The sequence below is a fragment of the Macaca fascicularis genome, chromosome 6 (assembly GCF_037993035.2).
Source record: "Macaca fascicularis isolate 582-1 chromosome 6, T2T-MFA8v1.1".
NCBI classification, from domain to species: Eukaryota; Metazoa; Chordata; class Mammalia; order Primates; family Cercopithecidae; genus Macaca; species Macaca fascicularis.
The window spans coordinates 43,453,837-43,469,858 of record NC_088380.1 but is presented as its reverse complement, the minus strand read 5'-3'; the positions used below and the strand labels follow the sequence as shown (position 1 = coordinate 43,469,858).

The following is a 16,022-nucleotide window of genomic DNA, read 5'->3' as shown; positions in this document are numbered from 1 at the left end:
TTCACTTAACCTGTTATCCTCTGGGTAAATCCATATTGCAGCATATGTCAGAATGTTCTTCCTTTTAGAGGCTGAATAATGTTCCCTTGGATATATATATTCCATTATGTTTATTCATTCATCCATTGATGGACACCTGGATTTCCTCCATTTTTTGGCTTTTGTGAATAGTGCTTTTATGAACACAGGTTTATAAATATCTATTCAAATGCCTGCTTTCAAATGTCTGTGTATATCCCCAGCAGGAGAATTGCTGGATCACATGCTAATTCTATTTTTGGAGGAACTGTTATGCTATTTTCCATAGTGGCTGCATCATTTTATATTCCTGACAACAGTGCACAAAGATTCCAAGTGCTCCACATACATACTAACGCTTATCTTCTGTTTTTTTGTTTTTTTTTTTTTAAATAATAGTCATCCCAGTGGGTGGGAGGTGGTTATATTCACTTTTGCACTTGGAAAACTGGCAACAAAAGCCAAGGGCATGGCAAAGTGTAATAAAATGTGTAAAAAAAAATTTAAAAAAAAAAAAAAAAAGCCGGGCACAGTGGCTCACGCCTGTAATCCCAGCACTTTGGGGAGCCGAGGTGGGAGGATCACGAGGTCAGGAGATTGAGACTATCCTGGCTAATACGGTGAAACCCCGTCTCTACTAAAAATACAAAAAATTAGCTGGGCATGGTGGCGGGCACCTGTAGTCCCAGCTACTTGGGAGGCTGAGGCAGGAGAATGGCAAGAACCCGGGAGGCAGAGCTTAAAGTGAGCCAGGATTGCGCCACTGCACTCCAGCCTGGGCGACAGAGTGAGACTCATCTCAAAAAAAAAAAAATTACTTACTTTGAATTTAGTGGTGTTTGAGCCAGGAGATGTGCCGACTACCTCAGCTTGTCAATAGGAAGCTATGGCTCTGGGAGGTGCCTCATCTCTCTTTAGAAGGTTTCACAGGAAATGGTAAGAAAGGGTGAAAAGAAAGGCGGAGTGTGGTCGCTCACACCTGTAATCCCAGCACTTTGGGAGGCCAAGGCGGGCAGATCACCTGAGGTCAGGAGTTCAGGACAAGCCTGGCCAACATGGTGAAACCATGTCTCTACTAAAAACATAAAAATTAGCTGGGTGTGCTTGTGGGCACCTGTAATCCCAGCTACTTGGGAGGCTGAGGCAGGAGAATTGCTTGAATCCGGATGGAGGTTGCAGTGAGCCGACACAGTGCCACTGCACTCCAGCCTGGGCAACAGAGTGAGACTTCGTCAGAAAAAAAACCACAAAAAAGCACCTAGATACTTTCCATTCCCTTATTTTGCTTTCTGATCCGTAAAGGTTTTCTTTTTTTATTCTCCAAGACACCAAGAAATAAATTTTTTAAAAAATTCTGCAAGTTACTTAAGTTTTTAAAAGATCTGTTTATATAAGAACTGAATGAAAAATACAAGTTAGTTTTAATTATTATTTATTCTTAATCATTTTATATTTTTTCTTGTATTATTTTATTTTATTTGTTTGTGTGGTTTTTTTTGTTGTTGTTGTTTTTGTTTTTGTTTTGAGATGGAGTCTCACTCTGTTGCCCAGCCTGTAGTGCTGTGGACCGATCTCGGCTCACAGCAACCTCCACTTCCTGGATTCAAGCGATTCTCCTGGCTCAGCCTCCCAAGTACCTGGGATTACAGGTGGGCACCACCACCCCCAGTTAATTTTTGTGTTTTTTAATAGAGATGGGATCTCAACATGTTGGCCAGTCTGGTCTCAAACTCTTGACCTCAAGCGATCCACCCGCCTTGGGCTCCCAAAATACTGGGATTACAGGCAAGAGCCACCACACCTGGCCCTACTTGTTTATTTTAAAGATGGGAGTCTTACTGTGCTTCCTTATTTGTTTATTTTAAAGATGGGAGTCTTACTGTGCTACCCAGCCTGGTCTCAAACTCCTGGACTGAAACAGCTCCCACCTCAGCCTCCTGAGTAGCTGCTACTACAGTACTACAGGCAAGAGCCACCACACCCAGCTCCTTAGATGTTTTCAGTGTAAATTTCTTACAAAACTTTTTTTTTTTTTTTTTTTTTTGAGACGGAGTCTCGCTGTGTCACCCAGGCTGGAGTGCAGTGGCCGGATCTCAGCTCACTGCAAGCTCTGCCTCCCGGGTTTTTACGCCATTCTCCTGCCTCAGCCTCCCGAGTAGCCGGGACTACAGGTGCCCGCCACCTCGCCCGGCTAGTTTTTTGTATTTTTTTAGTAGAGACGGGGTTTCACCGTGTTAGCCAGGATGGTCTCGAACTCCTGACCTTGTGATCCGCCCATCTCGGCCTCCCAAAGTGCTGGGATTACAGGCTTGAGCCACCGCGCCCGGCCTTACAAAACTTTTATAGGGGCTTTTCCTTTTTTAACAAATAAACAAAAAAACAACAAAAAAAACTGGCCATTAGAAGTATGACATTGAGTAAGAGAGCAATCATTGTCCTTATTTTAAGATATGTTTTCATAACTGGTACATGCACTTATATTTGTTTATCCACTTGTTTATAATACTGCATTAAACACTAAAATTGACAGAGTCTATTTTTTTTTTTTTTTTTTTTTGGAGACAGAGTCTTGCTCTGTCGTCCAGGCTGGAGTGCAGTGGCATAATCTTGGCTCACTGTAACCTCCACCTCCCAGGTTCAAGCAATTCTCCTTCCTCAGTCTCCTAAGTAGCTGGGATTACAGGCGTATGCCACCACGCCCAGGTAATTTTTTTCTTTTTTGAGAAGGAGTCTTGCTCTGTTGCCCAGGCTGGTGTGCAGTGGCACGATCTCCACTCACTGCAAGGTCCGCCTCCTAGGTTCATGCCATTCTCCTGCCTCAGCCTCCTGAGTAACTGGGACTACAGGCACCCGCCACCACGCCTGGCTAATTTTTAGTAGAGACGGGGTTTCACCATGTTGGTCTCGATTTCCTGACCTCGTGATCCACCCGCCTCTGCCTCCCAAAGTGTTGGGATTACAGGCGTGAGCCACCGCCCCCAACCAATTTTTGTATTTTTACTAGAGACGAGGTTTCACCATGTTAGTCAGGCTGGTCTCAAACTTCTGATCTCAGGTGATCTGCCCACTTTGGCCTCCCAAAGTGCTAGGATTACAGACATGAGCCACCGTGCCCAGCCCACAGTCTAATTTTAAACAGTTATTACTTCAGAGACACATGGTATCCATTTTGTGTTGTTCAATTTCTCTCATTCCAGCTCCCTTTACATATCTTGTTTTAAAATATTATGTTTTCCCCATTCCATCCTGCCTTCTAAAACCATCTCATCATAATCTCAAGTCTTTCTGGCCCTGCATGCTATATTTTCTGATATCATTTCCAATTTTCTTATCCTTTCCTGTGATTTCCATTTTTTGCAATTCATCTTTGAAAAATTGTAGAGTTTGGCAATCTTCTCATTTTGTTTTTGTTGTGCCTGTGATGATTTTTTCAATGTCTTTCCTTTAAGCTCTGTTGGACTTAAGCGCCTGTGATTTCTAAAGTCGTTTCCAACAATCTGATTCTATGCTGCCCTCAAAGCCCTCATCTCTATGGCTAACATAGGAAATGAAAGCTCAGTTCCCAGAGTACCCAAATGCCAGCCACTGTCATCTGGATGGAGCTCTGGAAACTGAACTGTTCTTTATTTTGGAGGCCACATTGACTGTTTCCTTTGTGGCTAAAATAATCAGTGAAGATAGGGAGGAAAAGAAAAGCAGACTGAGACTTCAGAACAGGAAGTGAGAATGGTCAGATGGGAAGCTTGCTCCATGTATAAATCACAAAAACACTTTCCAAACCTGCTTCGAAAATGTATTGCCATTCTCTTATACTGATAATTGATGTTTAATCAATCTAACAAGAAGTGCAGTCTGGGCGTGGTGGCTCACACTTGTAATCCCAGCACTTGGGAGGCTGAGGTGGGCGGATCACCAAAGGTCAGGGGTTTGAGACCAACATGGAGAAACCCTGTCTCTTTAAAAATACAAAATCAGCTAGGCATGGTGGCACATGCCTGTAATTCCAGCTACTCGAGAGGCTCAGGCAGGAGAATCGCTTAAACCCAGTCGACAGAGGTTGCAGTGAGCTGAGATCTCACCATTGCACTCCAGCCTGGGCAACAAGAGCGAAACTCTATCTCAAAAAAAAAAAAAAAACAAAACTGCATTTAAAAAAACTGCTATTCCTGCCTTCCAATTAGATAGTAGCACCTAAGCTCCTCTATATTCAAGTTTAGAACTCTCTCTGTGTGAAAGGAAAATGGCCTCATAGCTGACAAAATTAATGCCAACATTGAGTTTCTGGGTTTTAGTTTCTCATATCTAAGGTGACAAAAAAGTTTTAGTGTCCAAAGGGTGATTGCTACTACATGTTTTTTCATCTCTTTCTGAAGACACCCACTTTTCTGTGCCTGTCACACTGCAGGTTGAAGCTATGGAGATGCATAAATCTTTGCCCTGGGATATCTGCGGGAAGGAGTGAGTGTCAGATGCCGCAGGCCCTGAGATGGTAGAGACCGTGAGAGCATAGCCTCCCTGGGACAAGTATGCACCAGTGACATACTTGAGCCTTCAGTGTTGCTGGATTTCAAAATCTTGCTGGATATTTAGTTTTGCTGGACCCAATCCATGCGGATTCTTGAGGCTGGCGGGCCCCAGGTTGGAAGAATTCTCCAACTGCTGGGAATGTCCAACCCGGAGATAATGCCCTGGAATGCCATGGTTGTCAATTCAAAAAGCACAGGTCTGGGGATCTTCCTCATGTCAGCCTACATTTAATTTCCAACTCCACCCTGTTAATGTAAAATTCAGACCATTGTAGGAATATTTATTGATGATTGCTCTCTGCTCTCAGCAGGGAGGCCAAGCTCAGTTTCAAGAGAACCCCAGGACAGTGGACCACTGCCCCTTCCCACCCTGTTGGTATCCATAGCTATTCAAAGGCTCCCTGAAATTCAGCCTCTAGCTCTGACCTGGTTCCCGGCCCCTTTCATGCCCCTGCTGACCTATATGTGCTTCCAATCCTGACTCTACCCACCCAAAATCAATTCCACAGGTGGAAAATATGAAAGAAGGCTTTAATAATCATGTACAAAGAAATATGAATTATGAGCAGACCTAAAATTAAAGGTTTTTTTGGCATATTATTGATTGTGTGAATAGAATTTTTCCAAATGAAAAACCTTGAGGGCATTGAGAAGATGAAGAACAAAATATGGAAGGATCTCCACTGCAGAGACTTCCAGCTCCAGGCAGGGCACAGTCCTATGAAAGTCAACTAGAACAGCATGAGGGCCTCCACTGGGGTGCATGAGCTCCTTCCAGGGCATCATTTGAAAAGGGTGGTGCTATGAGCTATGAGCTATGAGCTATGAGCAAGTTCCTTTCTTTTCTGAGTTCCAGTCTGTCCTAAGCCTTAGTTTTCAGCCATTTCTTATGGGCAGCCTGGGCTCTTAGGCTTGCTCTGGGCATCTATCTGTCCACCTTTGTTGACTGTATCTCCTGGCTGGTTCAGGACCCATTAGGCTGTGTTATCTATAGCCCTACACTTATTTTTCAAGTGAGCGTAGCTCTTCTGTGATTTCAGCCATTGGTCCCTAGACATATGGGTCTCAACAGCATTTTTGTCCCCTTTAAACTCCAAGAATGACTTTAGCCTATGTAAGCACAGCCTGAATGCACTGCAGTTCATATTTGGACAGAACTGGGGACGTTGGCCGTGGTGGCTCAGTGCAGTGAAGCTGTCCAGTGCCCAGTCCCTGCTTATTTTAGGTTTAGGTCAGGTGGCATGTGGGCTCTGGACATGTTGCTTTCAAGACAGTTCTTCCAAAGATGATGAATGGAACGCCATATTTTAATCTCCTGATCAGGCCAACCTATATGGCTGGTCTAGGAAAGGCAGTAAATGATTCAGTTCAGTACTGAATGTGCTTTTATAATGTGTTCTGTCTTATATAGAATGGCAGACACCAAAGTCCAAACACTTGGGAGATGATCACTCATTTGCCTGGAAAATTTTCTTCAGTACTTAATACAATTAAGGTGAAAATTGTATTTTTCAGAAAGACACAGTTGAAAGTCAAAAGGGTTGTTATGATTGAATCAGGCAAGAACAGGGTAAATGAGGGAAATTCCATGGGAAATAGAGTACAGTTACTGCCGGTGTCCATTGTAGGGGAGAAAAAATAATACTTTTTCCTCACCCATTGCAAGGGCCATGGCTGACACTCTCATAACAAAACACAGATTAACAAGAGAAAAGCACACACAAATTATTTAACAAAGTTTTCTATGACAAGGGAGGCCTCAGAAATGAAGACCAAAGACCCAGTGAAAAGTATGTATTTTTATGCTTGGATTCTATGGACAGTCATGTAGAAGTATGATTGGACAAAAAGTGTATTATCTAGTGCTATTAAATTGGGTGCTGGGGAACCCAGAAATGGTGGTCTGTTCAGATGCTTTTTGGCCTCTGTGTCCAGGGATGGACCCTCTGGAATGAGGGTTTATGCCCTACCTTCAGGGGAGGTAGGCCAGATAATTCTTTAATGGCCAGCTACCACAGAGAAAGGCATAGTGTGTATGGTAGTAGTGAACTCGCTTCTGTGGTTTTCTTAATTGCCAAGGTACAATGAAACCTCTTTATGAAGTTTTACAGTTCACGATCTGGGTCTCTGTGTTATCCAGTTAGTCATTAAATGAGTCTCTCAGTCCTGAGAATAGGTCAGCTCAGTTAAACAGTTAACAGGACTGTCTCAAGTCAGGTGGTGGGATTGCAGAATGGCTTCCACCAAAGTTAGGCCTGTATATGACACAAGCAATCATTCATTTAGTTAGAGTTATTTCTGGCTGGGCACGGTGGCTCATGCCTGTAATCCCAGCACTTTGGGAGGCCGAGGCGGGTGGATCACAAGGGCAGGAGTTCGAGACCAGCCTGGCCAATATGGTGAAACCCCGTGTCTACTAAAAATACAAAAATTAGCCAAGCGGGTAGTGGCGCCTGTAGTCTCAGCTACTTGGGAGGCTGCGGCAGGAGAATCACTGGAACACAAGAGGCGGAGGTTGCAGTGAGCCAAGATCGCGCCATTGCACTCCAGCCTGGGCGACAGAGTGAGACTCCGTTTCAAAAAAAAAAAGAGTTATTTCTATTGAAACAAAAGAAAAACAAAGGTTACTGGTTAGAACCATCTATTAACTCAGTTTGTTGAGTCCAGAGGGCAGCCAGTTGAGAAATTTCTAGATGTTTAGCTTGAATTATCTTCAGTTTGAATGGGGGCAGGCAGTGGCAATCTGACAGAATTTCCTGGTTTGGAGTTTGCATGAGGTGTTCTGGTGAAATTCCTGAGTAGTCCATACATGAGTTGTGATTTCTCTGCAGTCTACATTAAACCATCCAGCTTCAGTTTACAAGACTTCAGGAAAAGTGTAGTTTAGTTTTAGCAATTCCAAGTCAGAAGGGTAGAAGAAAAATCTGAAATATTAGTTTGAAGAGCCATACTGAGCCTGTTTTGGTTTTTTGTTTTTTTTTTTTTGGAGACAGAGCCTCACTTTGTCATCTAGACTGTAGTGCAGTGGCACGAACACGGATTACTGCAGCCTCCACCTCCCTGGTTCAAGCAATCCTTCTACCTCAGCTTTCCAAGTGGCTTGGACCACAGGCATGTGCCACCATGTACTTTTTGTAAAGATGGGGTTTTGCCACGTTACCCAGGTTGGTCTCGAACTCCTGGGCTCAAATGATCCTCCAGCCTTGGCCTCCCTAAGTGCTGGGATTACAGGCCTTAGCCATGGTGCCCAGCCCATAGCCAGATCTTAAAGGCAGCAAATAAATCAAGATCCAGTCTCGATTTCAGGTAAATGACAGAACCTCAAAAACAATGGGCTAGAATCTAATAATAGGTACACTCTAGGGTTTTATTCTAAAATTTTTCTTTCTCTAATTACCCCATTTCTATCAAACATCATCAAAGTATTTTGTTGTTGTTGTTGTTGTTTTGTTTTGTGTTGAGATGGAGTTTTGCTTTTGTTGCCCAGGCTGGAATGCAGTGGCACGATCTCAGCTCACTGCAACTTCTCTGCCTCCTACGTTCCAGCAATTCTCCTACCTCAGCCTCCCAAGTAGCTGGGACTACAGGCTCATGCCACCATGCCTGGCTAATTTTTGTATTTTTGGTAGAGACAGGGTTTCACCATATTGGTCAGGCTGGTCTTGAGCTCCTGATCTCAAGTTATCTGCCCGCTTTGGCCTCCCAAAGTGCTGGGATTACGGGCCTGAGCCACCGTGCCCAACCATCAAAGTATTAATAAGAGTAATTTTTTTTTTTTTTTTGAGATGGAGTTTCACTCTTGTCACCCAGACTGGAGTGCAATGGTGTGACCTCTGCTCACTGCAACCTCCGCCTCCCGGGTTTAAGCATTTCTCCCCTGAGTAGGTGGGATTACAGGCACCTGCCACCATGCCCGGCTAATTTTTGTATTTTTAGTAGAAATGGGGTTTCACTATGTTGACCAGGCTAGTCTCAAACTCCTGACTTCACGTGATCCTTCCACCTCGGCCTCCCAAAGTGCTGGGATTGCAGGCGTGAGCCACCGCGCCTGGCCAAGTAATTTATTTAAAAAATAAAGTTAGTGTCATTAAACTTGGCCTAATTATGTACACAAGTGCGGCTGGAATAGTGGTTTACCACATAGGCTCTCTTTAAGTTTCTGGACCTTATCATAAGGAATCTTAAATTACACTTTAAAAACCCTCTCATGGCTAGGAAACCAAGGCAAGATCTTGCTATCATACTTTGCCTGCAATACCTATAGATTTGGGTGAATTCTCCTTTTGTCAAAGGCCTCCAAATATCCTGATGTTCCTAGGCCTGCCAGGAAGTGGCATTTCTTACTCACCTGTAAGGCCAGGAACCCCTTTAAGCCAGGCCAGTTTTTCATGTCTGAGTGTGTTGTTTCTGTTCCTAAAAACCACGAAAGAGCTTTCGCTCATCTGCCCTGGCCCTCTGCGGACCGCTCCGCCCGTGCTGTGCCTGGGCGCCGGGGTGCTCTCGGCCAGCGGCCTCTGGGAGCGCCCACTGGAGTGCCCCAGGAGCCGGAAGGCGGCGGTCCTCGCCAGGACCCTCCTGTGGGCCCAGGGGGACAAAAGTGGCTCTCAATCCAGCACGTGCACATTGAAGCAAGTTTAAGGATTTAACATGAAGCACAGAAGCAGATAGTGCCTAACAGCAAGCGGTAGTTGGTACATATTTGGTGAATGGGTCAGCACTTCCTTCTCTCACTGCTGCTGAGATGGCAGAAATTAGTCGAATTCAGTACAAAATGCAATATACTGAAGGCATTAGTCAGCGAATGAAGGTCCCAGAAAAGTTAAAAGTAGCATCGCCAAACGCCGACCTGGAACAAGGATTCCAAGGAGTTCCAAATGCTAGTGTGATAATGCAGGTCCTGGAGTGGATTGTTGTCGCAGAAAATAATGAATATGTATCATTTTCAAGACTAGCAGATTTTGACCTTATTCAGTCAACTCCCTTTAAATCCCTGACACTAAAAACACCACCTCATGTACTTACACTAAGTGAAAGACCACTAGATTTTCTGGATTTAGAAAGACCTGCAAAACCCCTCAAAATGAAGAAATCCGTGCAGTTGGCAAACTAAAAAGAGAGCGGTCTATGAGTGAAAATGCTGTTCGCCAAAATGGATAGCTGGTCAGAGATGATTCTCTGTATGGCATTTCAAATATAGATACAACAATTGAAGTAACGTCAGATGACCTAACTGTTGTAAATGCAGCTTCACCAAAACGACAGATAATCAAACTAAATAGACGTTTACAACTTCTGGAAGAGGAAAACAGAGAACGTGCTAAAAGAGAAATGGTCACGCATTCAATTACTGTAGCTCTCTGGCTGCTTAATAGCTGGCTCTTGTTTCGCCGCTAGAGGTAACATCAGCTTTCAAAAGTATTGTCTCAGCAGCTGGAAATATAAAAGATTTGCAAACTTCAAAAACAATATGAAAGAAATAAAACAGTGATATTACGTTCAAGATGGTAACTCTAAATCTTTATTCTAACGATGGAAATATATCTTGGGTTTAATCCTGGTCTCCAGAATTTACCCAAGGCCACAAGAAAATAACAGCATGACACTATCTAAAAAAGAAAGAAAAACAAAACAAAACAAAACCGAAACCAGACTTTCCTAAGCTTTAGGGGACAGACATGAGAATCGAGAGTGGGTAGAGCTGGCAGTACTTTGGTGGCACCGATCGCGCAGTTGGTCGGTGACTGTACCGCTCCTTTCCTGGCTCCAGCGGTTTCTCAATGCCATCGCCACTCCTCTGTCAGAGTTACCGGATGCTCTCTGGCGGCAACATTATTTGCGCCAAAAGTTGTCTTTTGCAACAGCACAGGCATTTGCTGCGGGCAGGTGCTTGTTGGGTCCCAAGGCAGCTGGTTTCACAACTTCGCTGGTGTTTCCCCCCACAACCTCCCCCGCCTGCGCCACGTAGCATAAATCGGTGAATTGAGTCTGCAGTTTCCCCACAGCACCTTCGCCGGTAGCAACCTGCGAAGCCAGTGGATACAGTGGCGGCTAGGTTAATTTCACCGAGTCTGGTGTTTCTCGGTACCCGCACCGCTCCGCGCTTTGTGCCGGCCCAGGCCTGTCTCAGCACCGTTGGGTGCTTCCTAAAAGCGTTTGTCTGTGGTGGGTCTGATAGCTGCTGTGGGAGGACTGTTTTCAGAAGTTTCTAGTAGAGCCCAACTGGCACTTTCTCAATCGTCGAACCACTGGTTGCGCGGAGCTGGATGTACTTTAGTGACAGCGCATGTTTCTCTGTGCCATCCCCATGGGTGTCGTCCAAACCGCAGTGTGTGTTTCGCTGGCACCATCGCCATATGGGTAACCTCCTTCAGTGGCTGCGCTGGTCCCTGCAACAAGTCTCCGTTTCTTATCCGCACTTTCTCCCAGAGAGCCAACCAGACACTTTTCCCCTTGTGTCTACTGCTAGTTGTGCTGTGCACAGTTTCCTGGTCTCTGTGCGTCGCTTTCTCCATCCGAGGCCCTCTAGTGCAGGCTTCACGGTCGCAGGACCCAGTGTTCCCATTGACTGTTTCGCCAGCGGTACCGAGCCGGAGGTTTTTCTGTCACAGCACTTGTTGTACGGAGTTTCTTGGTGGCCGAACCTCTTTTTTTTTCTGAGTCGATGGTTTCTTGGTGACAGCACCATTGGTTTCATCAAAACGACTGTTGTCCTTGACAACCCAGTCGGCTGCCGGCACTCACAGGCTCCCAGTACTGCCATCTCACCAAGCCGAGGTCTCCTGGTCGCGGCACAGCTCGTTGGTGGGAGCCTTCATTTCCTCGATGGCGGCAGCAATCAGGTAGCCAATCTGAGGGATGCCGCGTCGCAGCTGCTCCAGTTGCATCGAGTCTGGTGTCCCGGAGGAGGCGGCGCTGGCTGGGGGGAGCCCGCCGCTTCTCAGAGACGGTGGCAGGGGAGCTGCGCGGGCGCGGTCTCTTCCCAGCGCCTCCAGCGCCGCTGCACCGGCTCTGACTCGGCCTCCAGAAGTCCGCTCGCGCCTCTGTCGCAGGACCCTGCGGTTTCGTGAGTCGTTGGCTTCTTGGTTTTAGCAAGTTTCGATTTCGCGGTGCCTGCCGTTTCTGCCTCTGTTCAAAGTCGAGGAATAGCCAAAATGTGATTTCTCAGCCCAAGGAAGTCCCGACTTAGGACAAACACTGGTCTAGCCCTGGCTGCGATTTCTAGGTCGTAGGAAGTCACTGTTTCGTCCTAGAAAGGCAGAGTTACCCTATGACCCCCCCCCCCTTTATTTTTTCCCCAGCAGCTTCGGGTTTCCTGTAGGCTCGGATTTCTCATCAAACAATCCCGGAGTTAGCCCTGCCTCAAGTTTCTTGGTCCTAGCAAGTTACGGTTTCGTACTAGTAAGCCCTGCTTTAGCTGCGCAGGGGATGTTTAACTCCTGTAGAAATCTGTGTAACAGCAATTGCGATTTTTTTTTAGGTTTAGTGATGACCAGTTTAACAATGCCGGGGAGCTCTTATATCATGTTTGGTTTCGCAATAGCAGGTCCCGCCTTAGCTATTCCTGTGTTTTTAAAACTCTCCTGGAAGTCAGGAAATGCCGGCCAATGCGATTTCTCCGTTTTACCAAGCTCTGTTTGACAGTAGCAAATCTCGTTCAACTCGACTTTTTCTCTTGTGGACCAAGTAGGGATATACCAGCTCCTGCGATTTTTCACTAGTAGTTAAACAGGTTTAACCACGACTGGTTTGTTTTTGTTTTTGTTGAAGGAAATTTAGACTTAGGTGTAATACGTACGGGTTCAGCTCTGACATAAATATCCTAATTGTAGGACTGCATCGTTTCGCAAGGTTAGTAATTTCTTTGTAAGGTTGATTCTTTGTAATTTTTGCTTTTTTGTGTCTTTTGCTCTGAGAACGATGTTACCAGTGTGTTTGCTTTTTCATTTTTACTTGCACTTTAGACTTTAATGATTTTAAAATTCTTTCTTTCTGTTCTCTTTTCTTTTCTTTCTTTCTTTCTTTTTCTTTCTTTCTTTTTTTTTTTTTTTTTGACAGAGTTTCGCTCTTGTTGCCCAGGCTGGTGCAATGGCACGATCTCATCTCACCACAACCTCCACCTCCCAGGTTCAAGCGATTCTCCTGCCTCAGCCTCCCGAGTAGCTGTTGACTACAGGTGCCCGCCACCACATCCGGCTGACTTTTTATATTTTTAGTAGAGACGGGGCTTCTCCATATTGGCCAGGCTGGTCTCAAACTCCTGACCTTAGGTGATCCACCTACCCCGGCCTCCCAAAGTGCTGGGATTACAAGCGTGAACCACCATTTTATTTTAGCTATGCCTAAAATTTTAGCTACGCCTAAAATTAGATTTTTATTTAAATGTTATGTGGTTTTTTCTTTTAATTTTGAGAGTGTCTCAGCTTCGTGTTCCTCGACTTCCATTCTTTCAGTAGCTGGAGAGCCCAGCTCAATCTCAGTCTCGCTGGTGTTAAGTCCCGGGTTCTGTCTAGTGTCTGTGCTTCTTACGCGAAGCTGACGGATTAGCATCAGCACTTTTGCCAGTAGTGCTCACTTGGCGTTTTCTCAGTTGCTGCACCATTGTTAGCGCCTAAAGTGACGTTTTCCTTTCGCAGGACCGGCAAGTTCTTTGTGCTGTCACTTTCTGGGTTCTAGCACCGCTAGTATCTTGTAGGAACTTCCTGAAGCTTGTTTTTATGTCGCAGAACGGTGATTGCACGAGCCTCTGTACCTGCTAGTAATTCCGTAGTACCATTAGCCGGAGCCTTTTCTGTCACAACACATTAAAATGGGTTAAAATACATTAAACGGATTAAAACATATTAAAATGTCAAAAAACATTTCAACTGAGTCGGTTCATTCCTCCAGGCAGGATGTTCAGGTGGAGAAGCACCACCTTTTTCTAAGAGTCTGCAGATTCTCTCTAGCAGCACCGTTTGCGGTGCAAAAACGGGTATTTGTTTGGCAGCACCAGCGCTATACGCTGGGTGCTGGCACTTGCTACATTCAGTTTCTCGTTAGGGAGGTCATTAGTAGGGAAGAGCCCTAGCGCACAGTTTTCTGGTGGCAGCAGTGCTTATTGTTTTTGTCCCCTGAAGCGCTCTTTAATCCCGGGGTTCTGTAGCACTATTTCTGTCTAAGGTTTGCTTAGTGTCCGTTTCATTTCGGTTTCTTTTCTCGCTATGTTTTTCCGTCGGAATTACGGTTATGGTTTTATGTACTCTCTAACATGTTACTGTTTTACATGTGTCTACTAATTTTCGTACATTTGTTTTCTTTCCCCTCCCTCCCTCCCTCCTTTCCTTCCTTCCTTCCTTCCTTCCTTTCTTCCTTCCTTCCTTCCTTCTCGGCTTACTGTGATCTCCGCCTCACAGGTTCAAGCAATTCTCCTGCCTCAGACTCCTGAGTGGCTGGGATTACAGGCCCGAGCCACCATGCCTGGCTCATTTTTGTACTTTTAGTAGAGACGGGGTTTCACCATGTTGGTCAAACTGGTCTCGAACTCCTGACCTCGGCCTCCCAAAGTGCTGGGATTACAGGCGTCAGCCACCGCACCCAGCCTATTGAGTTTCTTAATATCTGGCTGGCCTCTGCCCACGGGCTCTGGAAAGCATAAATACCCAGAGTGAAGGGGTGACCAGCCCCTCCACAACCTGTGGGTGTTTCTCATCATTTGGGATGAGAGACTGAGAAAAGAAATAAGACACAGAGACAAAGTATAGAGAAACAAAAGTGGGCCCAGGGGACCAGAGCTCAGCATAGGGAGGACCAGCGCCAGCACTGGTCTCTGAGTTCCCTCGGTATTTTTTGATCACTATCTCTACCATCTCAGAGAGGGGGATGTGGCAGGACTATAGGGTAATGGTGGAGAGTCAGCAGGAAAACATGTGAGTAAAGATCTCTGTGTCATAAATAAGTTTAAGGAAAGGTGCTGTGCCTTAATGTGCACGTAGGCCAGATTTATGTTTGACTTTACACAAACATCTCGGTGCATTAAGGAGCAGTATTGCCACCAGCATGTCTCACCTCCAGCCATAAGGCAGTTTTCTCCTATCTCAGTAAATAGAACCTAAGACTGGGTTTTACACCAAGACATTCCATTCCCAGGGATGAGCTGGAGACAGATGCCTTCCTCTTATCTCAACTGCAAAGAGGCCTTCTTCTTTTACTAATCCCCCTCAGCACAGACCCTTTATGGGTGTTGGACTGACGGTCAGGTCTTTCCCTTCCCACGAGGCCATATTTCAGGCTATCACATGGGGAGAAACCTTGGACAATACCTGGCTTTCCTAGGAAGAGGTCCCTGCGGCCTTCTGCAGTGTTTTGTGTCCCTGGGTACTCAAGGTTAGAGAATGGTGATGACTTTTACCAAGCATACTGCCTTCAAGCACTTTTTTTTTTTTTTTTTTTTTTTTAACAAAGCACATCCTGCACAACCCTAAATCCATTAAACCTTGAGTCAACACAGCACATGTCTCTGCAAGCACAGGGTTGGGGCTAGTGTTACAGATTAACAGGATCTCAAGGCAGAAGAATTTCTCTTAGTACAGAACAAAATGGAGTCTCCTATGTCTACTTCTTTCTACATGGATACAGTAACAGTCTGATCTCTTTTTTTCCCTCACAGAGTAATGGTAGTGCTGAAGGCTGTCCCTCCTCGATCAGAGCAAACATTTGTTTCCTCCTGGTCTGAGGCTTAAGCAATGGAGCAACATTTTCTTGGCTGTGTGAAGCATGTTTCAGATTCCGCAGAGGTGGCGCCAGAGCCCCAGCCTCCGCCTATTGTGAGTTCAAAAGATTGTGGTCCCTGGCCTCTTTCTATGTATCCAGTAGCAGGAGAGTACTCATTGGACAGCTGTGATTTGGGACTGCTTTCCAGTCCTTGCTGGCGGCTACCCGGAGTCTACCCGCAAAACGGACTCTTTCCAAGAGTTCAGGGCATCTTAGAACCAAGTACAGTGGAGCCCACGAGTTCAGTTGGCCCTGGACACAGAAGCTATAAGAGGCACCTGTAGAAGAGGTGGACAGCTCAGAGGAAGCCCACAGATTGATGCTCCAGCAGCTTCCCTGGTGCAGTCCTCCCCACTCCAGGGACAAATAGCATGAAACCCAGGCCTCTGAAGGCGGGCGCCTTTCAGGGTGCCGCCATCCACCTGTCTTGAAGTGGTGGTGCCACCACCCGGGTTTCTCAGGCTGCCTGGAGTGGATTCGTCACCTTGGTTGTGCCCATTCTCTGTACGCTGGGGGTGCTGCCCAGGGACCTTTGGAGCCAAGAAGCTTTAGATAGCAGCAGGAGCCATTTTGGATTCTCCTCCTTGAAAAGATTCTCAGTTACAAAATGTCTTTATTTAGAAAGTAAAAATACATTTAGATGTGCTTTCAGTGCTCATGGTCAATTTTAAAATTTTCTGTTTCCTGACGTTTCTCCATGGTGTCCGGTCGCTTACTGCAGTTTCTGTT

The 16,022-nt window shown here is 45.7% G+C and overlaps 1 long non-coding RNA gene, 1 other non-coding gene and 1 pseudogene across 2 annotated transcripts in view; all 3 read left to right on the top strand.

Moving 5' to 3' along the window:
- Positions 1–16,022, top strand: part of LOC141406987 (uncharacterized) — a 125,641-nt gene that overhangs the window by 38,216 nt on the left and 71,403 nt on the right. The window lies entirely within an intron of this gene.
- On the top strand, positions 9,112–10,026 carry LOC107129933 (mitochondrial fission factor pseudogene; annotated as a pseudogene).
- Positions 11,484–15,939, top strand: LOC107129877 (annexin-2 receptor). The gene is made up of 2 exons (XR_012413634.1): positions 11,484–11,607; positions 15,190–15,939. It is a non-coding gene; the product is annotated as an annexin-2 receptor (transcript).